The sequence below is a fragment of the Manis javanica genome, chromosome 5, assembly GCF_040802235.1.
Source record: "Manis javanica isolate MJ-LG chromosome 5, MJ_LKY, whole genome shotgun sequence".
Taxonomy (NCBI): domain Eukaryota; kingdom Metazoa; phylum Chordata; class Mammalia; order Pholidota; family Manidae; genus Manis; species Manis javanica.
Window position 1 is genome coordinate 95,647,685 of NC_133160.1, and position 27,452 is coordinate 95,675,136.

At 36.8% G+C, this 27,452-nt stretch overlaps 1 protein-coding gene across 2 annotated transcripts in view; it reads left to right on the forward strand.

The window, feature by feature from the left end:
- The first annotated feature begins 10,656 nt into the window (after positions 1-10,656).
- HPGDS (hematopoietic prostaglandin D synthase) overlaps positions 10,657-27,452 on the forward strand; it is a 106,176-nt gene continuing 89,380 nt past the window's right edge. Inside the window, exons 1-2 of one of the 2 annotated variants that reach the window (XM_037020161.2) lie at positions 10,657-10,801; positions 15,046-15,103. The gene's annotated coding sequence lies outside the window, so the exon portion shown is untranslated. The remainder of the gene's footprint in view (positions 10,802-15,045; positions 15,104-27,452) is intronic. The other variant, XM_073237293.1, reaches the window with a different exon arrangement.

Here is a 27,452-nt window from a genome sequence, read left to right on the forward strand (position 1 = left end):
TGTCCTCTCTGTGTTGTGCAGCCCACCCTCCCCTTTCTCCCTCCCCCCCATGCATGCTAATCTTAATACCCCCCTTCTTCTTCCCCCCCCTTATCCCTCCCTGCCCACCCATCCTCCCCAGTTCCTTTCCCTTTGGTACCTGTTAGTCCATTTTTGGGTTCTGTAATTCTGCTGCTGTTTTGTTCCTTCAGTTTTTCCTTTGTTCCTATACTCCTCAGATGAGTGAAATCATTTGGTATTTCTCTTTCTCCGCTTGGCTTATTTCACTGAGCATAATACTCTCCAGCTCCATCCATGTTGCTGCAAATGGTTGGATTTTTCCACTTCTTATGGCTGAGTAGTATTCCATTGTGTATATGTACCACATCTTCTTTATCCATTCATCTACAGATGGACATTTAGGTTGCTTCCAATTCTTGGCTATTGTAAATAGTGCTGCGATAAACATAGGAGTGCATCTGTCTTTCTCAAACTTGATTGCTGCGTTCTTAGGGTAAATTCCTAGGAGTGGAATTCCTGGGTCAAATGGTAGGTCTGTTTTGAGCATTTTGATGCACCTCCATACTGCTTTCCACAATGGTTGAACTAATTTACATTCCCACCAGCAGTGTAGGAGGGTTCCCCTTTCTCCACAGCCTCGCCAACATTTGTTGTTGTTTGTCTTTTGGATGGCAGCTATCCTTACTGGTGTGAGGTGATACCTCATTGTAGTTTTAATTTGCATTTCTCTGATAATTAGCGATGTGGAGCATCTTTTCATGTGTCTCTTGGCCATCTGTATTTCTTTTTTGGAGAACTGTCTGTTCAGTTCCTCTGCCCATTTTTTAATTGGGTTATTTGTTTTTTGTTTGTTGAGGCGTGTGAGCTCTTTATATATTCTGGACGTCAAGCCTTTATCAGATCTGTCATTTTCAAATATATTCTCCCATACTGTAGGGTTCCTTTTTGTTTTATTGATGGTGTCTTTCGCTGTACAGAAGCTTTTCAGCTTAATGTAGTCCCACTTGCTCATTTTTGCTGTTGTTTTCCTTGCCCGGGGAGATATGTTCAAGAAGAGATCACTCATGTTTATGTCTAAGAGGTTTTTGCCTATGTTTTTTTCCAAGAGTTTAATGGTTTCGTGACTTACATTCAGGTCTTTGATCCATTTTGAGTTTACCTTTGTATATGGGGTTAGACAATGGTCCAGTTTCATTCTCCTACATGTAGCTGTCCAGTTTTGCCAGCACCATCTGTTGAAGAGACTGTCATTTTGCCATTGTATGTCCATGGCTCCTTTATCAAATATTAATTGACCATATATGTTTGGGTTAATTTCTGGGGTCTCTAATCTGTTCCACTGGTCTGTGGCTCTGTTCTTGTGCCAGTACCAAATTGTCTTGATTACTATGGCTTTGTAGTAGAGCTTGAAGTTGGGGAGTGAGATCCCCCCTACTTTATTCTTCTTTTTCAGGATTGCTTTGGCTATTCGGGGTCTTTGGTGTTTCCATATGAATTTTTGAATTATTTGTTCCAATTCATTGAAGAATGTTGCTGGTAATTTGAGAGGGATTGCATCAAATTTGTATATTGCTTTTGGCAGGATGGCCATTTTGACGATATTAATTCTTCCTAGCCATGAGCATGGGATGAGTTTCCATTTATTAGTGTCCCCTTTAATTTCTCTTAAGAGTGACTTGTAGTTTTCAGAGTATAAGTCTTTCACTTCCTTGGTTAGGTTTATTCCTAGGTATTTTATTCTTTTTGATGCAATGGTGAATGGAATTGTTTTCCTGATTTCTCTTTCTATTGATTCGTTGTTAGTGTATAGGAAAGCTACAGATTTCTGTGTGTTGATTTTGTATCCTGCAACTTTGCTGTATTCCGATATCAGTTCTAGTAGTTTTGGAGTGGAGTCTTTAGGGTTTTTTATGTACAGTATCATATCATCTGCAAATAGTGACAGTTTAACTTCTTCTTTACCAATCTGGATTCCTTGTATTTCTTTGTTTTGTCTGATTGCCGTGGCTAGGACCTCCAGTACTATGTTAAATAACAGTGGGGAGAGTGGGCATCCCTGTCTGGTTCCCGATCTCAGTGGAAATGCTTTCAGCTTCTCGCTGTTCAGTATAATGCTGGCTGTGGGTTTATCATATATGGCCTTTATTATGTTGAGGTACTTGCCCTCTATTCCCATTTTGCTGAGAGTTTTTATCATGAATGGATGTTGAATTTTGTCAAATGCTTTTTCAGCATCTATGGAGATGATCATGTGGTTTTTGTCTTTCTTTTTGTTGATGTGGTGGATGATGTTGATGGATTTTCGAATGTTGTACCATCCTTGCATCCCTGGGATGAACCCCACTTGGTCATGGTGTATGATCCTTTTGATATACTGTTGAATTCTGTTTGCTAATATTTTATTGAGTATTTTTGCATCTACATTCATCAGGGATATTGGTCTGTAATTTTCTTTTTTGGTGGGGTCTTTTCCTGGTTTTGGTATTAGGGTGATGTTGGCTTCATAGAATGAGTTTGGGAGTATTCCCTCTTCTTCTATTTTGTGGAACACTTTAAGGAGAATGGGTATTATGTCTTCTCTGTGTGTCTGATAAAATTCCGAGGTAAATCCGTCCGGCCCCGGGGTTTTGTTCTTGGGTAGTTTTTTGATTACTGTTTCAATTTCTTTGCTTGTAATTGGTTTGTTTAACTTTTGTGTTTCTTCCTTGGTCAGTCTTGGAAGGTTGTATTTTTCTAGGAAGTTGTCCATTTCTTCTAGGTTTTCCAGCTTGTTGGCATATAGGTTTTCATAGTAGTCTTTAATAATTCTTTGTATTTCTGTGGAGTCTGTCGTGATTTTTCCATTCTCATTTCTGATTATGTTGATTTGTGTTGACTCTCTTTTTCTCTTAATAAGTTGGGCTAGAGGCTTATCTATTTTGTTTATTTTCTCAAAGAACCAGCTCTTGGTTTCGTTGATTTTTGCTATTGTTTTATTCTTCTCAATTTTGTTTATTTCTTCTCTGATCTTTATTATGTCCCTCCTTCTGCTGACTTTAGGCCTCATTTGTTCTTCTTTTTCCAGTTTTAATAATTGTGATGTTAGACTATTCATTTGGGATTGTTCTTCCTTCTTCAAGTGTGCCTGGATTGCTATATACTTTCCTCTTAAGACTGCTTTCGCTGCATCCCACAGAAGTTGGGGCTTAGTGTTGTTGTTGTCATTTGTTTCTATATATTCCTTGATCTCTATTTTGATTTGTTCATTGATCCATTGATTATTTAGTAGCATGTTGTTAAGCCTCCATGTGTTTGTGAGCCTTTTTGTTTTCTTTGTAGAATTTATTTCTACTTTCATACCTTTGTGGTCTGAAAAATTGGTTGGTAGAATTTCAATATTGTGGAATTTACTGAGGCTCTTTTTGTGAGCTAGTATGTGGTCTATTCTGGAGAATGTTCCATGTGCACTTGAGAAGAATGTATATCCTGTTGCTTTTGGATGTAAAGTTCTATAGATGTCTATTAGGTCCATCTGTTCTAGTGTGTTGTTCAGTGCCTGTGTGTCTTTACTTATTTTCTGCCCGGTGGATCTATCCTTTGGGGTGAGTGGTGTGTTGAAGTCTCCTACAATGAATGCATTGCAGTCTATTTCCCTCTTTAGTTCTGTTAGTATTTGCTTCACATATGCTGGTGCTCCTGTATTGGGTGCATATATATTTAGAATGGTTATATCCTCTTGTTGGACTAAGCCCTTTATCATTATGTAGTGGCCTTCTTTATCTCTTGTTACTTTCTTTGTTTTGAAGTCTATTTTGTCTGATATTAGTACTGCAACCCCTGCTTTCTTCTCACTGTTGTTTGCCTGAAATATGTTTTTCCATCCCTTGACTTTTAGTCTATGCTTATCTTTGGGTTTAAGGTGAGTTTCTTGTAAGCAGCATATAGATGGGTCTTGCTTTTTTATCCATTCTATTACTCTATGTCTTTTGATTGGTGCATTAAGTCCATTTACATTTAGGGTGACTATTGAAAGATATGTACTTATTGCCATTGCAGGCTTTAGATTCGTGGTTACCAAAGGTTCAAGGTTAGCTTCTTTAGTATCTTACTGCCTAACTTAGCTCGCTTATTGAGCTGTTATATACACTGTCTGGAGAGTCTTTTCTTCTCTCCCTTCTTATTCCTCCTCCTCCATTCTTCATATGTTGTGTGTTTTGTTCTGTGCTCTTTTTAGGGGTGCTCCCATCTAGAGCAGTCCCTGTAGGATGCCCTGTAGAGGTGGTTTGTGGGAAGCAAATTCCCTCAGCTTTTGCTTGTCTGGGAATTGTTTGATCCCACCATCATATTTAAATGATAGTCGTGCTGGATACAGTATCCTTGGTTCAAGGCCCTTCTGTTTCATTGCATTAAGTATATCATGCCATTCTCTTCTGGCCTGTAGGGTTTCTGTTGAGAAGTCTGATGTTAGCCTGATTGGTTTTCCTTTATAGGTGACCTTTTTCTCTCTAGCTGCCTTTAAAACTCTTTCCTTGTCCTTGATCCTTGCCATTTTAATTATTATGTGTCTTGGTGTTGTCCTCCTTGGATCCTTTCTGTTGGGGGTTCTGTATAATTCCATGGTCTGTTCGATTATTTCCTCCCCCAGTTTGGGGAAGTTTTCAGCAATTATTTCTTCAAAGACACTTTCTATCCCTTTTCCTCTTTCTTCCTCTTCTGGTATCCCTATAATACGAATGTTTTTCCTTTTGTATTGGTCACATATTTCTCTTAGTGTTGTTTCATTCCTGGAGATCCTTTTATCTCTCTCTATGTCAGCTTCTATACGTTCCTGTTCTCTGGCTTCTATTCCTTCAATGGCCTCTTGCATCTTATCCATTCTGCTTATAAATCCTTCCAGGGATTGTTTCACTTCTGTGATCTCTTTCCTGACATCTGTGATCTCCTTCCGGACTTCATCCCACTGCTCTTGCATTTTTCTCTGCATCTCATCCCACTGCTCTTGCATTTTTCTCTGCATCTCATCCCATTGCTCTTGCATTTTTCTCTGCATCTCTGTCAGCATGTTCATGATTTTTATTTTGAATTCTTTTTCAGGAAGACTAGTTAGGTCTGTCTCCTTCTCAGGTGTTGTCTCTGTGATCTTTGTCTGCCTGTAGTTTTGCCTTTTCATGGTGATAGAGATAGTTTGCAGAGCTGGTACAAGTGACCGCTGGAAGAGCTTCCCTTCTTGTTGGTTTGTAGCCTTTTCCTGGGAGAATAGCGACCTCTAGTGGCTTGTGCTGGGCAGCTGCGCGCAGACAGGGCTTCTGCTTCCTGCCCAGTTGCTTTGGGGTTTATCTCCGCTGTTGCTGTGGGCTTGGCCTGGCTGGGGCTGTTCCTCCAAAATGGTGGAGCCCCGTTGGAGGGGGAGCAGCCAGGAGACTATTTATCTCCGTAAGGGGCCTCTGTGCTCCCTGCTGCCCAGGGGGTTAGAGTGCCCAGAGATCCCCAGATTCCCTGCTTCTGGTCTAAGTGACCTGTCCTGCCCCTTTAAGATTTCCAAAAAGCACTCTCCAAACCAAAACAACAGCAGCAACAATGAGAGAGGGAACAGAAAGAAAGAGAAAAAAAAAAGGAAAAAAAGGGGAAAAACAAGCGATTTTTTTTTTTTTTTTTTTTTTTTTTGTCCTCAGGTGCCGGTCCCAGGCACCCGCTCACTGGTCCTGCTGCCCTGTCTCCCTAGCACCAGGGTCCCTGTCCTTTCAAGGCTTCCAAAAAGCACCCACCCACCGGTCCCGCAGGGAAGGAACGCTCAATATTCTTTGTCCTCAGGCACTGGTCCCACGCACCCGCTCACCAGTCCCGCCGCCCTGCCTCCCTAGCACCGGGGTCCCTGTCCCTTCAAGGCTTCCAAAAAGCACTCGGCAAAAAGAGAGAAAAAAAAGGGGAAAAACGCGCAATTTCTTCCGTCCTCAGGTGCTGGTCTCAGGCACCCACCCACTGGTCCCACAGGGAAAAATGCGGGATATTCTTTGTCCTCAGGTGCCGGTCCCAGACACCCGCTCACCAGTCCCGCCGCCCTGCCTCCCTAGCACCGGGGTCCCTGTCCCTTTTAGGCTTCCAAAAAGCACTCACAGAAAAGAGAAAAAAAAAGGGGAAAAACGCGCGATTTCCTCTGTTCTCAAGTGCCGGTCTCAGGCACCCGCCCACCGGTCCCGCAGGGAAAAACGGGGGATATTCTTTGTCCTCAGGCGCCGGTCCCAGCCACCCGCTCACCAGTCCCGCCACCGTGCCTCCCTAGCACTGGGGTCCCCGTCCCTTCAAGGCTTCCAAAAAGCGCTCGCCAAAAAGAGAAAAAAAAAAAAAGGGGAAAAACGCGCGACCTCCTCCGTCCTCAGGCACCGGTCTCAGGCACCCGCCCCCAGGTCTCGCAGGGAGAAACGCAGGATATTCTTTGTCCTCCGGTGCCGTTCCCAGGCACCTCCTCACCGGTCCCGCCACCCTGCCTCCCCAGCAACGGGGGCCCGTCCCTCTAATGCTTCCAAAAAGCGCTCGCCAAAAAAAAAAAAAAAAAAAAAAAAACCGCTCCGGTTTCTCTCCACCCGCCGGGAGCCGGGGGGAGGGGCGCTCGGGTCCCGCCGGGCTGGGGCTTGTATCTTACCCCCTTCACAAGGCGCTGGGTTCTTGCAGGTGTGGATGTGGTCTGGATGTTGTCCTGTGTCCTGTGGTCTCTATTTTAGGAAGATTTTTCTTTGTTATATTTTCATAGCTCTATGTGTTTTTGGGAGGAGATTTCCACTGCTCTACTCACGCCGCCATCTTGGCTCCGCCCCCCCCAAATATCCATTTTTAAGAGGCCATGAAGTAAAGGAAATAACTGGTCTCTTATCTAAAACTTTAGAATACTAACTACGAAAGAACAAGTTAATGTCAAAACATGCTTGTCAACAAGAGGAACTAATTATCCTGAAATAACGAAGGAATTAAGTCACAAGCTGTTGAAATACATCTTATATATATGTTGATCAAAAAGTATTGAGTGGCTATTTGCCATCAGGAGAATACAAAGAGTAATAAGGGTAAGACCTGTTCTTTTTTCCCAAGGGATGGTTAGCCCAATTGAGGAAATCAATTAACATACAGGACTTGAAAAAAAAAATTAGAAAGCAATTCAAGACATTATACTAGTACAAGGAATTCCCATTTGTGCTGGAGGGGAACAAGGATTCCCTACCCGCCTCCCTCCCCCTTAGCTAAGAGGGGTTCCGGATTTGCAAAATTGGATTTTGGGTTTTATCAAGAAAATGGGTGAGCAAACAAAAAGCTCTGTGGATCACCATAATAAAGAGTAGCAGGAGGAAAGTGGGGGAGACAAAATTCTTTGAGCTGAATGTCCAGAGTGAATGGTTGGCAAGGAAACGAGGGTCCAGAGGAGGTGCACTGCTGGGGTATTAAGCTGAGAGGCTGGACATGTTCTTTACACTTCATCCCCCCTTTTCTTGCCTCATGGCTCACCTCTTGCTTCATCCCACTCTGTGATTTTGCTGAAGCCTCTCTCAGGTTTCCATGCCTTGCGCTGCTCGCATTTGTCCCCTCCGTTCTTTGAGCGGACTCATGGCTAGACTCCCTCCTGGCTCAGCTCTGTCAAGGATCTGTTACTGAGCGGATCACCTCTGATGTGACCCCAGAAAGGCTCTTCTTCCAATGGCTGAGTGCCCAGACCTTGCTGCCAAGCTCTGGCCCCAGGTGTGTTGGATGTTAGAGAGTAAGAACAAAGGTTAGTTGATGTTAATTACTTAATAAGATTGTAAAGTAATGATACCTTACATTTACTGTTAACTGTGGCTTACAATTACAATAGTTTTCTTATATATTTCTATAAGACAAATAGCATTTTAGGATGATTAAAGGGGAGAGAAGCCCAAGGGCAAAAGATTGTTAATAGTGAAGTGGTGAATTACAAAGGCTTGTAAAAGGAACTGTTCTGAATGGAAATTGGTACATGTCAGAGAGGTGCCTATAAAGAGAACCAGCGAGCTCTGGTAACCACAAAGGTAAAAGCAGCAAAATATAACTAGGGGAAGTCAACACTGACTGAGGTTTTATAATGGGTATGGCAGGACCTGATGTAACTGTCAGATGTGATGGCAGAGAGTGGCAGATCTGGTAGGGCCTAAAACAGGTAAGTGAAGTTTGAGCCCGTCCATGGTCAGCTTGACTCAATAACGGCGATATATTGCAGAGTTGGGGTTATATTGGAGAGAGAAATCAAGACAAACTGATTTATTTGAATATCTTTCTAAAGTTTGCTGAAACCACAGAATGAGAATTGCTCGCTCAGTGGAGGGGAATTGAATACAATTTAGTTGCATTGATGTGATGCCTCTAAATAGACATCCAAACAATTCTATATTATGAAAAGCTCAATGAAGACTTTTTAAAAAAAGATATGATGGTTTCTAAAATCCCCATAATGAGAAGAAAGCAAAGTAAATTCTCAGTTGACCTTTTGCAGGCATTCTCCCTTAAAGATGTTTCTGAACATCTTTGTTGAGGGCTGTTTATGGGAAATGACTATGGATCATCGGTGACTATGGGAGTGAATGTTTATCTTTTATTCAGTTTTCTGAAGTGAACTTAGTGTTCATGCTTAATAACGAATGTCTCCAAAAAGTTCAGTAACATAGGTGAGGGGAAGGATCAATTTCATAAACTAAGAAAAACTCCAGGGTTCTGCCAGATTCAGGACCACTGAACTGCTGATATTGATTCAGTACATTAGCGGACTGTAAAATCTTTGAGCGTTTAAATCTTACACTCAGGTTCCAGTGTTCTTTGACTGGAATAATATACAGTTCTTTGGTACTGTATAATGGGGAATCAGTTGCTGGATTTAGCTCTGAGTTATTTCTTTTTATGATGTAGGAAATTCATAAAGGGACATCTATTTTAAAAGGTTTTCAAAATGACATTCATGACATGTCCCTATATGCAGATGGCTCTCTGTGGGTACTTTTGCTAAGGGGTAAGGTTTTAAAAATACCATTTTTTACACCATAAACAGGAAAGATTTGCAGTGGGTGGATTAGTTAGGTGGAACAGGGGAAAGCATTTGGGGATGGAGACTTAATGGAAGTATATAGTGAGAGAAATGACATTTCTGGGCTCAGTTCCCAGTATTGTTTGCTGGACACATTTTGCGTGTGAAACAAGCAGCCTTCACACTGAACAGTACCATTGTCTAGTCAACTGGCAGAGCATTTAGGTTTATGTGTGACAGTGTTTGGGAAATTACAATTCCAAAGGGCTTTATCAGCCTTTCAAATAATTGCCAAAGGTGAATATAAAGAACATAAGCCACACTGAAGAGCCTCACTGTTTTCCCTCATCATCTGAGTAAAATGAACAGGCTTTGCCAAAAGCAAACCAGTAACTTTTCCTTCCTCCGTATTGAAGACTCACATAGCTCACTCTGTTACCAAATGTGTCCCAAAATAATTGGCAGTGAATCATGAAATGGTCTTCTCCAGCTGAGTATATGTCACTTGAGCAGTGTTTCCAAGCCGTAAGGCTAATTTTCCATGTTCCTGAACCTCAATCTTGTTAAGTTAGGCAGGAAAAACTGGGAAGGGGGGGATAAATTAAATACAGCTGTGACCATTCTATATGCCTCTCCATAACCCTAGAGATGTTTATGAGGCTCACAGGTTTCAAGGAACATGCTATGAAAATCACTGCAAACTCCTTGTTTACACTGAAATTCCCGGTTGGAATTTGAAACTGTAATAACTGTGAGGAAAACAGGAAAAGAGGCCTTCTGTCGACACTTAACCTCTTTTGTAGCTTTCAGGGGCAAAGTATCAGATGACATGACATGGGTCATTTGTTGGAAGAATTGTGAGGATGTTTTTATCTTAGAATTTAATGTATTCTCTAAAATTGCTAGCTAAGAATACCTCTATTGTAGTAATTTGTGAAGCACTCTGAGAGTGAAGGCATAAAGATTGGAATATCAGAGTCCACTAGCAAGTTTTAAAGATTAAAAGGTCTCTTAGTGAGGACAAGAACATACAGTGTAAGACATGGGAGAATATTGTCTGTGTGTAAAGAAACAACAAATGAGGTAGCTCCCCCAAATCAAAAAGACTATAAAGATTCAAGCTAGACTCTGATCCTGCTTGTGAATTCTGGCCCTGCTTCTCTCTTGCTGTCCCTGGCTTCCCTCCCAAATCAGGCATAATGAAGGGCTACCGTGATCCTCTTAAATTCATCAGAGTGGGTTAAACAGGCCAGACTTTGATTAAGAAACTTTTCAATTTTCAGTTGCATAACCAGTTAAGTAATCGTCCAATTGATTGGTTTTGTATGTACATAAATATTTACCTTTTTTAATAAATTGGAAGTCACCATGAATCAGATTGTCATTCTGAAATGTTGTGAATGAAAGTCTTAGTTTCCCTTTAGCTCTTTCTCAGACCTCTCAGAGGTCTATCAGAGAGAGGCTGCTGAGCCTCCTCCTCCCTGCCATGGGTACTACTGCTGAGCCAGAGCTGCCGTGACCATGTACCACAGTCCTGGGAGAGACATGCGGAGAGTGCTCTTCAGAGATCTGTGCTTGATGCTATTGGCCAGCTCTGCATTGGTTGTTCCCAAAGCAAAAAATTGTGTGACTTCACACATCTGAGTTAGGATTAGAGATACTGCTGCCAAGTCACAGTGCACAGTCAAGGGCCTTCAGCTGATGCTTAAGGAAGCCTGTGTCAGGATGCGGGAGGTGGTACTGATTCGGATTACCACATCAAAGAGGTGAAGTGCTCCCTCCCAACACGCCACACCCATTCAGGTGTGTTTTTGCTTAAAAGAAATTGACTGGCAGTGAAGACTGGAAATACAGAAGGGAAACTTTCTGGGATAAGGTAGAAAAAAAAAAATCCACACTCTGGAACAGAAAAGAAAAAAAGCATTTAAATCAATGACATAAAAAAAAATTGGGATGAAGAAAATCATAAGATATTAAAGTGGAGAAATAAACAATGAAAAAATTTAGAAAAATACACAATATAACAGACAAAATAATTCTGTAAACTTAAATATTTCTGTAATTCAGTTTCTTCCTATTTCTGCCTTTTGTATTTTAACTAAATTTGAAGTATTTCTAATGATAGCCAATTTAGTATTTTCACTGACAACTTAAGTTCTTGGCTAAACTTCCTAGAGCTATTTATGTCCATTTTCCCTCACCTGCCTATAAAAATACATCACGGGAATATTTTTAACAGCAAAGTCTGTATGAGAGAGTCTACTTTTGGACCTGTCAGATAGTTGTGGCTGCTTCTAACTAGCCTCATTTGTAAGCTCTTGTTTGTGGTTTCTTTCCCCCTCAGTTGGTGTCATTTTTATTTTTTAAAATGTAGTAGTTTATTCACTAAAACTTCGCTTTACATAATTTCATACCATTGCAGGCATTTTGACTGCAGTGACCCTGAGATGGGATCCGCTTTCTCTTTGATACAAACCAAAGCTGCTGCTATGTACTTTTTCTTCAAACTTCAGCACAGTTTATAATACGAAAGGGAGAGCAAAAAAAAAAAAAAAAGAAATATGACCTTACCTTTTTTATATAATGAGCTATGGGGGGAGGGGTGTTTTTGAGAGTTTTTAGAATACCACTCTACCTCTAAACAGGAATATCCTCACAGTATACCAATCAGAAATGGCAAATAAGTTTCCCTGCATGTGCTGATCAATTCTCATAGCTCAGTTGTTAGTAGCTGACTTGGAGAATCATACTGAGAAGAGTTCAGAGGTTTAGTTCAGGCTCAGCAAAAAAAAAAAAAAAAGTGTTGTAATATTAAATTCTTCAATAATTGTTTCAAACAACCCACATAAGTGGATTTAGAAGAATTGTGATTCCATTTGGCAAGAAGAAATGTTCTAGCCAGTAAGCAGGCAGAGATGCATACCTCCATCCACAAAACAGTACTCTTTTGGATAAATAAACTCATTTTTTAAAAAGTTAAAGGCCTCTAAGACCTTTGGAAAAGCTGTTATATTGGTCATTCATAACTTAATGGTCATTAATTAATTTAACTCCTAGGTGATATCAGTTGAGCTGTGGGAATGAAACGGAACTTGATTATGGGAGAAGAGATGAAGGAGTGGTAATCTGTGGGCAGGTGACACTAGGAGGCTTCCTAAAACAAAATTATTTTGAGAGACTTTGACTTTCTAGGTTGCTAATGTCTTATCTAGGTCACCATGAAAATATCAAACAGACCAGGCCTTGGTTTGACACCTGCTAAGCATTATTTATGTCTTAAGACTGACATCAAACCATCTGTAACCATTCTATTTATAAGTTTCCTGAGCACCCTTCTTAGTTTCCAGCTATAAACTGTAGTAGTGCTCTTGGCACTTAGCTGATAGACTTGCCTGAAAATACAGTTCTCTGAATTAACATTAGACTTCTCTTTCAATGACTCTATGTGCTTTCATCTATAATTCTAGGAGAGTGGAAATTGTAAAGGACAGATTGTATGTAATTTTGCATAAATTGCTTAATCTTTCTGGACCTCAGAAAGTGAAGGTTAACTTAGATCAGCATTTCCCAGCTTGTGGGCCTCAAATTCCAGAAGGTCCCATCTACTGCCAATGTCCCACAAAGGCATGTGCAAGTCAGAATTGTCTGAGCACCCCAGCGTGTGTCAAAGACTGTGGAGTCATGAGGTTCCAAAGAGGACTTTCGCAAAGGGCGAGAAACACCAGCATGAGTTACAGACATGCTTCTCTCTCTCTCTGTTATATTTGACTCATAGACTCTTCACATTTCACAAGAGTAAAAACATTTGACAAGAGTTAAACATAATCACTTCTATTTTGTAGTAAAATAAGCTTGAGGTGAAGAAAATATAATCGATTTCCTCCATGTTATAATATGATGGAAAAGCTTCTTAATGCTGTTTTAAGTGTTTTCTTCAGTTTAGTACCGTATAGGATCTTTACTATACTTGATACTTTTCCCTGATAATATTAAACAGGGATGTCTGTGTGATTGTGTATCTGACTAAATTAAATTGTTGTCCTTTGGTTGATAAATTCCAATGAGAAGTGGAAGCAGAATGCACAGTGTGACTTTTGTAGAAGTTGAACTTTGACCTTCCCCAGAACTGAGTGGCAGAGCTTTGCGGTCAGCTAACGTGAGCTGTGGCATCTTGGCTCCCTGCGGAGCTGCATGATGCCAGAAACTCTTTAAATAGTGCCAGGAGATATTTCACCTATGATATCAAAACTCACAGGACATTTTAAGCTAAGAATGCAGGTGACGTCCTCAGTAGGACACCAAAGAAAGTCACTCAGGTCAAATAGACAAAATGTGTTTGGAACCGATGTCTTTGAGAGATCAAACTTCCATTGATATCCCAAAAATTTTAACTTGGTAAGTCTTCACAGGAAGAACATGTGCAGGTAGCTACAGACAAACTTAAGTGTGGTGTGTCATCAAAAGCCAGCAACTCTGGCATTAATTAATATGCAGAGAAATGCATATTTTCCATCTCTAAGAGTTCGTGAGGTTTAGAAGTAAAAATATGACCAGAAAATACAACGTTTCTATCTTAAGACTGGAGGTTTGGTGAGATGGTACATAAATTCAATGATTCTCTTATTTCAGACTCCACACCTTAGGCTGTAGGTATTGGGCAGACTATGGGTTCACTTCAAGGGATCCATGAACTCGCTTAGGCAAAGAGCCTAAACTACTGACTGACTAAATGATATATTTTGTATATTTGCATTGTTGTTTTTTAAATGGGTGCTACTGTGGCTGATACAAAATTAATTCATTAAAATGTATCACTGATGCAGTATTTTTTATTGTGATATATAATTTACTGATCTTAAGAGTTTAAGAATTATTACATGGGAGTCTGGGAAATTTTGCTTGTAAAGGGCCTTCACCTTGAAAATGTTGGGAACCAGTGTCTCAATGGCCTTCAGGTGGCATGTGGCAGGCCATGGAGAGCTGTCTGTGGCAAAGGAGGCTCTCTTGCTGCAGCTACCTGTGTATTAGGATAAAGGGCAAAGTGTGCCTAGAGAAGTAATCTTAAGTAGACTTCCAGAAGCCATGGACTGAATCTTATTTGTAAGAATAGTGCTTGATGTGTGAAATGGTTTCTCTCCGGAATCCAAGGTATCAACTTATTTCTGAGTTACTGGACCAAAATAACAATAAAAAAAACCCCAACAGATTCTAAATTTTTCATTCAATTTCCCACTTCTATACCTCTAAATTACTGGGATTTCAAAGTTAGTGAAACTACATGACAGATATTTGCTGTGAAAGGAAGGATATTATCAACTATTAGGTGGGAGAAATACTTAAGCAGCTATAGGAAGTTATTCTTAAGTGAGACTTTGGTTATAGGAAGTGAGGGGGCTACCGCCCCCTAGTGGTCCTCTCTCTCTCTCTCTCTCTCCTCTCTCTCTCTCTCTCTCTCTCTTCCTCCTCACCCCACCTCAAGTGCCTTAGACATGTCCAGGTTTAATTTCCTCTAATTTAGACTATCTAAAAAAAAAATTGCCATCTATTGCTTATCTCATATTCATATCCCAAAAGTCTTTATGCTCTTTTTTGGAAGGTACACATTCATATATGTTTTTATATATTGGTGGGCATTGATTGTCACTCTCAAAGACTTTTACATTTAACAAAAAATATTTGTTGACTATCTGTTTTGAAACAACCCATATGCAATTCTTCTACTTCTACAAAAGAAGTAGAAGAGTTTTCTTTCCCTTGAAGAAACTTTTAACATAGGTGAGGATATGTATAAACATGAAATTTATGTTAATAGTATTATTTACTAGAAAACCAATTTTTTGATCTTACATGCTTGACTTGATTGTCATTGAGATGATTATCAGTGTTTAACAAATTTTTTAAGAAGAAAGTTATGCTAGGTGAGTTAAATAAGATAGGTATAGGTGTGTGTGATGGGGGAGGGTAGAGAGGGCACCGGAGGATATCCTTGTCTTAGCTGTGTCCCTTATGTACACCTGTCCTTAAACTGTACTATTTGTCTGTTGCAGTGCTTATAAGAAGAGGAAAGGCTGCTGGCCATTCCAATTGTTCTCATCCCTTTTCCAGGTAATTAGAAAGACATTCAGGACTAATTGTTATCATAATGGCCACATGTAGTAGTGAGTACATAATCTTCTACACAAGTGTCCTGATTCCTTGCTCTCTAGGGATAAAGTTGTATATTAAGAACAGGAATAGAAGTTTTACAATGGTTTCTTTGGCCATATTCAGTAATTATCATGATGCAAGTATAAGAACATAATTTGTACTAAATATTGCATTTGATTGTGGACCCCCACACTGTGGGACAGATAATACTGATACTGAAATGCTGATAATACTGAGAAAAAGACACTTACAGATTTAAAAATATCCCTAAAGATTTGTAAAAATTACCCATGTCTAGAATGACTCTCTTTTAAATTTAAATAGGCATAAAAAAATTTTTAAAAATAAAAAAATGTTTTTGGAGCATAACAAGTAAAAATATTTTCAAGTAAATTGATTAGAAGATAGCCTGAGTTTGAATGCCCTCATGTAACATTTCTGAGGAATTAGTTGATTGGATAGGATAATTATGAATTGCTCATGTGATACCACAGGAAAAATATCTAATGTAGACATTGACTGCATTAATATAAGTATGATAGTAGATTAATACTGTACTCTGTCCTATTCAGGCACACGTGAGATATTGTGCTCTATTCAGGGTATCAGAGTTTAAAGATACCAACAAATCACAGAGTGTTCAGATGAAAGAAATGTTGGAAGCTAAATGGAGAAAAGCTAAACAAGCTGGAGCAATTACTCCTAAAATACTGAAGTAGTGATAGTTCAGCTCTTTCACATATACCTAAGACTGTGATGTAAAAGGAAAGGGAATGGGACAGGAAACAGTGAGTCTAAATCAATAGTTTGAAAATTCTACTGTTTTCTATAGAAAATATAGCTCAAATTTGTACCTTTCTTCTCATTTAATATGGCTTTTAGATTTTTCCTAATGTCTTCATTCTAAATGTTTACCTTAATTTGGATTATTGCAATAAATGTCTTGTTTTTACTGCACACCTCTGAACTAACTTATTTTAATGCTGTTCCTTAATGATTCTTCTTAAAGTATTGTTGTCATAGAGCCACAACAATTCTAAACTGTGGCTGACCTTTATATACCACCATTCCTAATTTATGCTGACTTTACTTATTTAATCTTATTTTCTACTATTCCTGATGGACCATCTACTCAAGTTAGATTTTGATTACTCGTTCGATTTCGTTGCTGGTAATTAGTCTGTTCAGATTTTCTGTTTCTTTCTGGGTCAGCCTTGGAAGGTTGTATTTTTCTAGAAAGTTGTCCATTTCTTCTAGATTATCCAGTTTGTTAGCATATAATTTTTCATAGTATTCTCTTATAATTCTTTGTATTTCTGTGGGATCTGTAGTGATTTTTCTTTTCTCATTTCTGATTCTGTTTATGTGAGTAGACTCTTTTTTCCATGAAATTTTTCTTTTCTAAAATCATCAGGATTTTAGATAATGCTAGATGTGAAACTGATATTGTGTAGACAATTTGATTAAAATTTTCCTCTAATAATTTGTTTTATTGGTACCATAAGGATGAGATTACTGATCTTTACACACAATGATATTACCTACATTTTCTAATTTTAGGTAGGGTAAAGTTTTTAAAAATACAGAATTCATTATATGTGTAATATTGGATAGACCTTAGATTTTAAAAAACACTACAAAATGAATGATACTGAGATGAATTGGCAAGATCTGAATGTGGACTGTATATTAGAGAATAGTAATTTATCAATGTAAAATTTCCTAGATTTTGTTATTATATTATGGTTATACAAAACAAGGAGTCTGAAAAAATATTGGTACTAAACATACCACATATAAATTAATAAATATGTTAGTAAATAATTAAGTAATTTTGTAAATATTAGTAAATAATTAGTAGCAAACTGAATTTACTATTAATAAGAATATATAGAGAAATGAGAACAGGGAGGAGAGAGAGAGAAAAGAGATTACAGGGCACAGCAAAATGCTAAGAATCTAGTAAATCTTAAGTGAAGGGTAAAAAGGATTCATTATACTGTTTTTGTACCTTCTTTCTATATTTGGAATTTTTGTTCAAAATCAAAAGTAAGAAAAAAAGAAGTAAAAGCCATAATCACCAGGTAATTTAAACATTTTAACTTATAAAAAATGAAGGCCACTGTTGTTTACAATAGAAGGTCTGTTAGGCACTAAGAATGAGCTGTCCATTCTCTGTTACCTCCACTGTCATCATTCATTATCCTAAGGAATTGGTTCTTTAGTCCATTTTGAAGGAAAAGCAGGAAGTGTTCAGTGAATGCTGCAAATTGAGTGGCCAGAAATATACTTGGGAATCTTCAGGCTTATTAAATCTTCTACTACATGCAAAATTTACAAGTAGATACTAAGAACAAATAATTTCCAACATTATTGCTAAAATTAGTGTAGCACTGACCTGCTATTCCACTCTAAGAACATGTCTCACTACAGTGAGGAGCTATTTTGCAATTAATAAATAATAAAAGAGGAGAGAGATTGCCCTGCAATATTTTTCTTTGGGTCAGAGACCCAGAACTGAAATTTAAAAACCATTCAGTGATTTCCTAAATGTTCAGAGGACTTTTCTTGGCAGACTAAGCTATAGGATTCTCATGAATTTAGCACAGCGACTTCAGCTAAAATTTGCCTGAAACTCCTTGACTTCTTTATTATTATATATGCGTACAACTATTTTCTGGGAAAACTGGGATGCCACAGACCACTTTGAGATATTTACTATTTCAGGGAAATTTTTTAAGGTTGGAACTTTAATCATTAATTACAAGATATTTAAAATCATGTTTCATTAAAACATATAACTAAAACAAGCAAAATTCTGAAATTAAACTCTAAATATTTAGTTCCAAATGCTGTACAAAGGTGAATACTTACTTTAGGCATTTTCGGCATTGATTTCAACATTTTTTGTAAAGTATTGATTTTGTTAAAAAGTATAGATAAAAATAGTGAACTAATTTTATGTTTATGATAGCTTTGACTCAGTTAAAAAGACTGGCCTATTTTCTAGATATTCTTGAATAAAAGCATTGAATTCAAATACAGGAATGTTAAACTTAGCTGCGGTTGACACTATTTAGGGATAAGAGATAAACAGCCTGTAACAAAATTATTGGGTAAATGAAGATCAAAGAGAAAATTCTGGTTGAAATAAAACTTTGAAAGTGTGCTATGCTTTCCATTGCTGAGGGGTAATGTGGCCACAGGCAACATAAAATCTTCCTCTTCCTTCTGTCTACGCAGGGTGCTAATTGCAAAGGCAAATAGCCCTTGAGTGCAGGAGTCGTTACTCAGCATCAGGTAACAAAACCATGATGGGAACACAGCTGCAGAACTCTCAGCATAGACAGGTCCAAAGCAAGAGGCTCTAGTAAGAGGAGCAAAGAGTAACACAAATTTCTTCATCTGGAGTTTTTAAATACTTATCCTGTATTGAACTGGGGTAGAAGGGAAAATATGTTTCTCTTGAAATGCTCAAAAACTTCCTGTATACTTTTGTGATTTCTCCCCCCTTGTATAAATGGTCATGGTAACCATACTTATTATTTAAAAAACTTATTAGTCTTTCTGACTGAGCCCAGACACCACACACTTAACCGTCCCTGGTTCAGCTCCATTCCTTAGCCTCCATCCTGCCACTGGTTGGAAGGGATGAGGCATGTCCTGGTGTTTTCCTATTTATAGAACAGAGGCAATGATCAGAAATGACAGATGGAGCTTATGTTAGCTAGGGTTTAAGTGCAAGTCTTAAACTCTAAGCTTGTGTGTGAATTTAGAGAATGAGAAGTGGCTCTTTATTAACTTGCCCTTATCCTTTTCTAATTGATTTCTATGAATGAACTATATGTATGCTTAGGAACTGGCAAAGACAAACTCTCTTATCTACTAAATGAGAACTTCTCATTAACATAAACTGCTAAATAAATAAAGGATAGTACATCCATATCTGTTATTTGGGGAGCTGGTCCCCCTGCCCCCCACCTCCATCCTGAAGTGTTAATTGTTAAGCTTTAATATTTTAAATTTACTTAAGAAAAAAGGCAATCCATTATCATGTTTGAATTAGTTCCTATCTTACTGGGCTTAGAATACCATCTTTAAGTGAGAAAAATATAGGCTATATTCATCTCAATTGATTACAGATTTTTAAAAGGTCAGGTCGGGCTCTGGATTATGCTATTCATTCATTCATATAATAAATAATTATTGAGTATGTGCCATATGCCAGGAATTTACTGGAGATGTAAGAGTAAAAAAGTCACAGTCCTCACACCTATGGGTTTGGTATCCTATGAGGGATATAACCTAGTATATAGAACAATTATAATACAGCCCTGTGAAATATACTAAGTTCTAGGATGAAATTAAGTACAAGGTGCTATGAAAATCCATACAACTAACTCTTTGGAACAAAGGTATTTTCCAGAGAAAGTAGTGTCTGAGCTAAGAACTAAAGGACATGTAGGCACAAGGAGCTGAAGACCAGAATCGGAAGAGGGAAGAGGGGGCAACGGAAAGGTAGAAAAGCATTTCAATGAGAGGCACCAGCATGAACAAGACCAAGGTTAGAGACAGCATGAGGTGAAATTAGATACTGGGGTGGAGTGCGAAGAAATGAGGTTGGTGATTTAATTATTAAAGGCAATTCCCATCCTTGTTAGGATTTAGAGTTTTACCTTGAATATAATGAGCAGTCTTTGTAGATTTTTAAAGTAGGGGCAAACTATAAAAATCACTCTATCTGCACTTGGAAATGGGTAATAGTAGGGAAATACTGTTAAGAATACAGTTAAGAAGCTATTGCAATGATTCCAGCAAGAATGATGATTAAAATCAAGGGATGGAGAGAAGCTAGCAAATTTGGGAAAGATTTAGGAGGTGGACTCTAAAAGACATTGTAATTATTTGGATATAGAAAGAGAGAAAAAGAGAGAGAATAAATGGTGGTGCTCACAGTTCTTCACAGGGCAACTGGTGGACAGTGGAGATCTTAACAGTTATATATGTGGTATGGAGTCCGAGAGAGAAATTCAGTTTTCAGAAAGAGATTTGAATGTCATCAGCATATAGACTGTAATTAAAATCTTGAAGATGCATGAAACTACCTGGAATACATGTAGGTAAAAAGGAGACCTGAAGCATAACTACGAGAAGAAGACCAGCATAAAAAGAATCAGCTGAGCAAGGTAAACCTGCAAAACAAACTGAAATGGAATGCCTGAAGAAACATGAGGAAAACCCGGGGCCGATGGTGTCAAGGACGCCAACAGAAGGCAGTGTCAGTAATGTCAGTATCATGTGGGTTTCAGTAATGTGGACACCAAAGAGTATCTTCCTGCTTATTAATGGCCCATGCCTTGAACACATCACTTCCCCAGCCTTGCAGTACCTTCCCTTTCTCCTTTGGGCAACCCATTTTCCTTCCCTCTCCAGATCTCAAATTGTAATCAGAGACACACATATGTTTAACTGTTACGTAAGCGTTTAGTTTGGTTCTAGAACAGAGGAAAACAACTTTGTGTAGAGTAATAGAGTTATTAGGCTAATTATTTAGAACTGAAATTTTGGACTCAAACAGAAGTAGGTTTGAATATTGTTACACATTTAGTAGCTATGTGACATTGGGTAAGCATCTTAAGTTCTTAAGCTCAGTTTTCTAGCCTGAAAATTGGAGATAATAATAATATGTACCTTTAGTATTTTTATAAAAATTAAATGTGATAATTCATGTAAAGTGATTAATATATTCATTAAATAGATACTTCTTAATAATATAATTGGCTCCATTAACACATTATAACCAAATGAACTAAATATCAAGTAATCTGGTAATTCTTGCTATCGTGATTTTGTTTTATAAAAACCACAAAAAATACTGGTGGGAAAATCAATAAGGAAACAGCAGATTTGCACAATACTATCGACTAAATGGACTTAATAGACATGTATAGAACATTTCAGCCAATAGCAACAGAGTACACATTCTTTCCCAGTGCACATGGAATATTCACCAGGATAGATAATATGTCAGGACTCAAAACAAGTCAACATATTTAAGAAGATTGAGATCAAATCAAGTATCTTTTCTTATCATAATAGTATATAACTAAAAACCAATAGTATATAAAAAATCAACTCAAAATGGGGTTAGAGACTTAAATATAAAACCTGAAACCATGTAAGTATTAGAAGAAAACAGGAAACAAGTTTCTTGACCTTGGTTTAGGCAGTGATTTTTTTGGATATGACTTCAAACTTACAGTCTACAAAAGCAAGAATAGACAAATGGGATTGCATCAAACTAAAAAGCTTCTACACAACAATATAGTGAAAAGACAGTCTATAGATGGGAGAAAATACTTGCAAATCATACAACTCATATAGTTGGTTAATATCTAAAATTTATAAAAACCCAAACAACTCAATAGCAAGAAAAGAAATAATCCAATTAAAGAACAGGCAAATGACTGGAGTAGACATTTCTCAAAAGAAGACATACAAATGCCAAGAGATGTATGTAGTGGTTGTCAGCATCACTAAACATCAGGGACATGCAAATCAAAACCACCATGAGACATCACTCATACCTGTTAGGATGTCTATTATTGAAAAGACAAGAGATAGCAAAGCTGGCAAGGATGTAGAGAAAAGGAAACTCTTGTGGCACTGTTTGTAGGAATGTGAATTGATACAGCCATTACGGAAAACAGTATGGAAATTTCTAAAAAAAAGTGAAACTAGAACTGCCTTATGATCCAGCAATCCCATTTCTGGGCTTATACCCAAAGGAAATGAAGAAATGTCTGTAGTTCTATGTTTATTGCAAAAGTTTCAGCAAGAAATAAAATAAAAATCTACCATAATACCCCACCCTTTGAGAGATAATCAGACTTAATAATTTGGCATTTTTTCCTAGTCTTTTCTTTTGTGTGTGTGTGTGTGTGTGTATGTGTAAACATGCATACATACAGAAAAGAACATTTTGCATTTAGTTCACGACAACCAAGATATGAAAACAATCCAATTGTCCATTGATGGATGAAAGGATAAAGAAGATGTGGTATATAAATACAAGGGAATATTATTCATCCATGAGGAAGAGGTAAATCCTGCCTTTTGTGAAAACATGTATGAATCTGGAGGACATTATACTAAGTGAAATAAGTCAGACAAAGAGTGACAAATGCTGTATGATCTCACTTGTATGTGGAATGTAAAAAAAAGAATTAAACTCATAGAAGCAGAGAATAAATTGGTGGTTACCAGGGGCTGAGGGGGAGGAGAAGTAGGGAAAATGAGAACCTATTGGTCAAAGGATATAAAGTTGTAGTTATGTGGGATGAATAAATCTAGAGATTAATGTACAAACATGATGACTATGCTTAATAATATTCTATTGAACACTGAAAACATGCTAAAAGTAAATTTCAGGTGAACTTATCACACACAAAAATGTTAACCATGTGAGGAGATGATAATTAACTTGACTGTAGTAATCATTTCAGTATGTATATGTACATCAAATCATGTTATGCACCTTAAACATATAAAATTATGTTAAAAATACATTACTAAATTTTAAAAAGCTGCCAACAAAATGTTAGTCTGATTTTCACAGCTTACTTTGAAATGCATCAGATGGATTTATGCACATAAATGGACAGATTCTTAGAGTTCTTCCTGAAGTTAATTGTAGTATTTCTCAAATAGAATTTTAACTTATTTTATCACCTTCACAAATACATTCTTTTAAAACTTTGTTTAATGGTATATAAACATTTTGACAGAGATACTGAATACCCAATGTTGAGATCCAGTACATATTTACTTCAAGTTGTTGTTAATATCAGAAACTTTCCTTCTCTGCCCAATTACACATCCTCTTAATTACAGAAACCTTGAATACAGATGAGCCTTAGATCAGGGAAGTTTTAAAAATTATTATTTAAGGAACCTTGTAAACCACAAACAAATAAGATTAAGATTATGTACCTTTATCTCTACTTATAATTTTTGGTACTGTGGACAGTTCAACTTCTGAAAACAAATTAGCATTAAAATAGCTTACTCAACATCACTAAAGCCAAATGATAAGTGGATATATGCATGCTTGTTACAAACACCAATTGAGTCCTAATTCTTAGGTACTTGATAGCTTCTTACCAATTTCTGATATAGGGAGGTTCTGTGATTTATACATCAGTCTGAACACAGCTATGTTGACTAAGAAGGTTAATTTGTATTTGTTGAATGCTAAATCACTTTCAAACTATGTTTCAGGGAAGCCCTGCAGAAGCTGCTCAAAGGGAAAGATAAGAGTAAAAGAATATTCATCTCCTTGAAATATAATAGATTTATGTTATAGATTTCCTTCCTTCCTCCCTTCCATGTAAGATTTAATTTTAGCAAAATGTTCCAGGTTTGAAAATTCTATTATGGATACAGAAATTATAAATAATATGAGCTGTTACTGAGCATTTATTCATTATGTTTTAGACACTCTTAAATATAATGGAAAACTACTCTATATAAGGTGAAGAAAGCAGGAAATAAAACTAAATGCAAAATGTTCTTTTCTGTATGTATACACATATACACATACACACACACACAAAAGACTAGAAAAAATGCTAAATTATTAACTCTGATTATCTCTCAAAGGGTGGGATATTATGGTAGATTTTTATTTTCTTGCTTAAACTTCAGCAATAAACATGCACTAACTTTAAAATCTGGGGGAACAAATATTTTGAAAATTTATCATTTCTTGCAAAACAATATATAGTAAAATATTACATTAATAACAATATTTAGTATTTTTGTTTGAGTTTAGTATATATTTTTAAGGAGTCTTCATTTAACAATTATTTTTTTCATGTGATTTTAAGTTTTAAGGTATTTTTTGCTTTTACCCAGAGATTTCTTAACATTACTAAATAATATTCTATTAAAGCAGATTTTCCACAGCTTGAACTATAAGTATGTGAGGAATAATGAGCGACTTTTTCTACAAATAGAGCAGAAAGAAATAAAAATTAAAGTCACTTCTGCATAATTTAATGAAGCAACTGTGTGGCCTTTCTAGTCTCTTATTCCTGCTTATCTTATTCTATGAAAATCTCACCATGTAGAGTCTTATCACCTTCCTGCTGTTTTGCTAATCCTGTCAAAATTTTTACTGCTGCTTCTCTTTGATTAGTCTTTCTACAAAGTGTTTAAATTTTGAAGGAGAAACCAAGCTGCTAACTTTCGTGGAGATTTTTAGAAAAATATGCTACTACTTCAATTTAGATGAAAAGTTTTATTTAATATTAAGTCATGGAAATCGAACCCATGCTTTGAAAATAAAAAGAGGACTCATGATTTTATCGAGAACACTCCCAAAAGAGAAATACAATTTGGTGTCTTGAAAAAAATCAATCTATTAAAGGGATATTTAAAGCACCTCCTTCTTCTTTGGTTCCAAGGGCCCAACCAATCAGACACAGACTGTTCTTTACGAAAGCCTTATGAAAGCATCCAAAAGGGTGTTTGTCTTCCTTTGCCAACATCAAGCAAGGTGACTGGAATGGGGCACCAGGCTGCAGAACGAATGGCAAAGGTACAGACCGGAGACAGCTAACGCAGCATCTCTCCTAATCGAGCCTAGCTCTGAGAAACAAGAACTGCACTAACGAGAAAAGTCAGTGCCTGGAATATGAAGATATTTTATTTCTGTGCCTTCTGTCCATGCAATACAGGGTATGGCAGATAAGGGTCAGCAGGTGTCAGCTCCATCTTTACAGTCATAGAAAACAGCTGCCTGAATCTTTTAGTAACTGATTTTATTTCAAATGACAGAGAAACACGAATTATACTTTATACCTACTTTTATATACTTTGGAAGGAGACTAAATTTAGTAGAAACCATTCAGCTATTCTGAGAATTATCGTGGAAAAGGGAAATGGGAATGCTATTGAACTGAAACACAATACTTTCATATTTCTGTGTGTTCATGTCTGTGTGTAAATGTATATATGTGATGGATCATTGAGGAATTTAACCAATAAAAATAATACCATGATTCTGAAAATAGACTATAATATTGCCAAAGTTAGAATTATGTGCCCCATGTTTTCCTAGTAATTTGGAGAAAACTTAACTTGAATGGTTTTGTTTTTACGGTTTCTTCTCTCCAAGTGTAGCTTAAACCAAAAAGGATCATTGTAGGTTTTAAGTGGCATGAAACACTACTGTAAGGCTAAAATCTTTACTATTTTAATACCAAAAATCTTGGCTTAAAGCATGAACCTAAGTAATATTTTGGAAAAGAGAATACATTTATTTATCCATTATTATCCAAAATACAACTACTGCTTAATATATTTTCATGACTAAATCTTAGCTAACATATAGATAATATTTGGACATTTAGTCATCCAAAAGGAATTTTTAAAATCTAAGTTTAAGAATGGAAGATTTCAATGTCTTGTAGTGAAGTGAGTTTGGAACTAAAAACACTGAAGGACTTTCATGTGATTCTAACTATAAGCATTACATTTGGAACTAAAAATACTGAAGGAATTTCATGTTATCCTGGTTCCACTGTTATCCTGGTTTACCATGTTATCATGGTTCCATTTCCATGACTTAATATTAAATAAAACTTTTCGTCTAAATTGAAGTAGTAGCACATACTATATGTGAACTATAAGTGTCACAATATGATCCAAAAAGCTTGTAAGTGAAGGAATCTGACAAATATTGATTTATATATATTTTGTCACGAACCACAAAGTAGAGGACTGAGTAACTAATGTAATGCAATGAATGAAAGCATTTTATGGTTTTATGAAGATTAAGCTCTGGGTTCCATGTGGCCACCTGGTTGTAATGTTTCTTTAACTTGTATGTATAATTAAATATATATATTTATTTTTGTTATATACACATTTAGTGTACAAAAGATCTGTTAGTGTGTATAACAGGCAAATTATAAAGCACTGGAGTTTTCAAATAGTAGCTGTTCCATAAGTATTTGTTGAATAAATAAAAGTCCTAAGTAGATAGACAGTGATAATTTTAAAAATTTCTAGTATTTTAGGTCTGTTTATATTTTCTTTACTTGAATTCTTTCTTCATTTCATTTTTAAGTTGTTAATTATAATGAACTTATATTTTATCTTTTTCTACTTGTTAATCAACTTTTAATGTCCTAAAGACAAATGTTTTTGAAAATGTGTATGAACACTGCTTTTCCTCAATGCCTTATATTTATGCTCCATGTTAAAGGTAGCAAATTATTTTTTGGGCTTTGATTTTGACAATTATTTTATTGCTACCAACAGTCGATATAAGTTCTATTTTAGAGATAAGGAGACAGACTCAGAAATGTTAAGTGACTTATCCAACTTTTTATAACTAGAGATAAATTTCATTAGAACCAAGAACTTCTGACTCTGTTTTTTTCCTAACAGCAATGTAAGGCAGCATTTCTATAAATTTAGTTGTGATGATATTTCTGTAAGATTTTCTAAATATTCATAAGTGAGCATAACATGGATGAAAAACAGCAGATTTTAATATTCAGCAATTTTACATGTAACTAAAAAAACAGGGATATTTATACAGGAGTTTTCTTAAATCAGGAATGAAATATTTTTAGCCATTTCCACTTACTTAAAATAGAAAGTTCACTTATTTACTATGTTGAGCACCAACTTTCTATGTGCTAGACAATATGCTAAAATGTAGACACCTATGTGTGCGCACGCACACACACGTATTAAACAATGTTGCTGCTCTCTTACTATGTGAAACTGGTCTTTTACATCAGGAAGAGGCAAAGGAAAAGGGTGGGTGCTGAACTGAGCATCAAAGGAACCTGTTAAGAAAAAGATACTGGAGGGAATCCTCCTATTGGTGAGAATGTAAATTGGTGCAGCCACTGTGGAAAGCAGTATGGAGGTTCCTCTAAAATCTAAAACTAGAAATACCACACAACCCCATAATTCTACTTCTAAGAATTTAACCAAAGAAAACAAAATCTCTGATTCAAAAAGATACATGCACTCCTATCTTTATTGCCACATTATTTACAATAGCAAGCTATGGAAGCAACCAAAGTGTCCATCAGCAAATGAATGGACAAAGAAGATGAGGTACATATACACAATGGAGTATTATTCAGCCATGGAAGGAAAAGAAATCCTCCCGTTTGCAACAACAGGGATGGAGCTAGAAGGTATTATGCTCAGTGAAATAAACCAGGCAGAGAAAAACAAATATATCTGATTTCATTTATTTGTGGAATCTAAACACAAAACA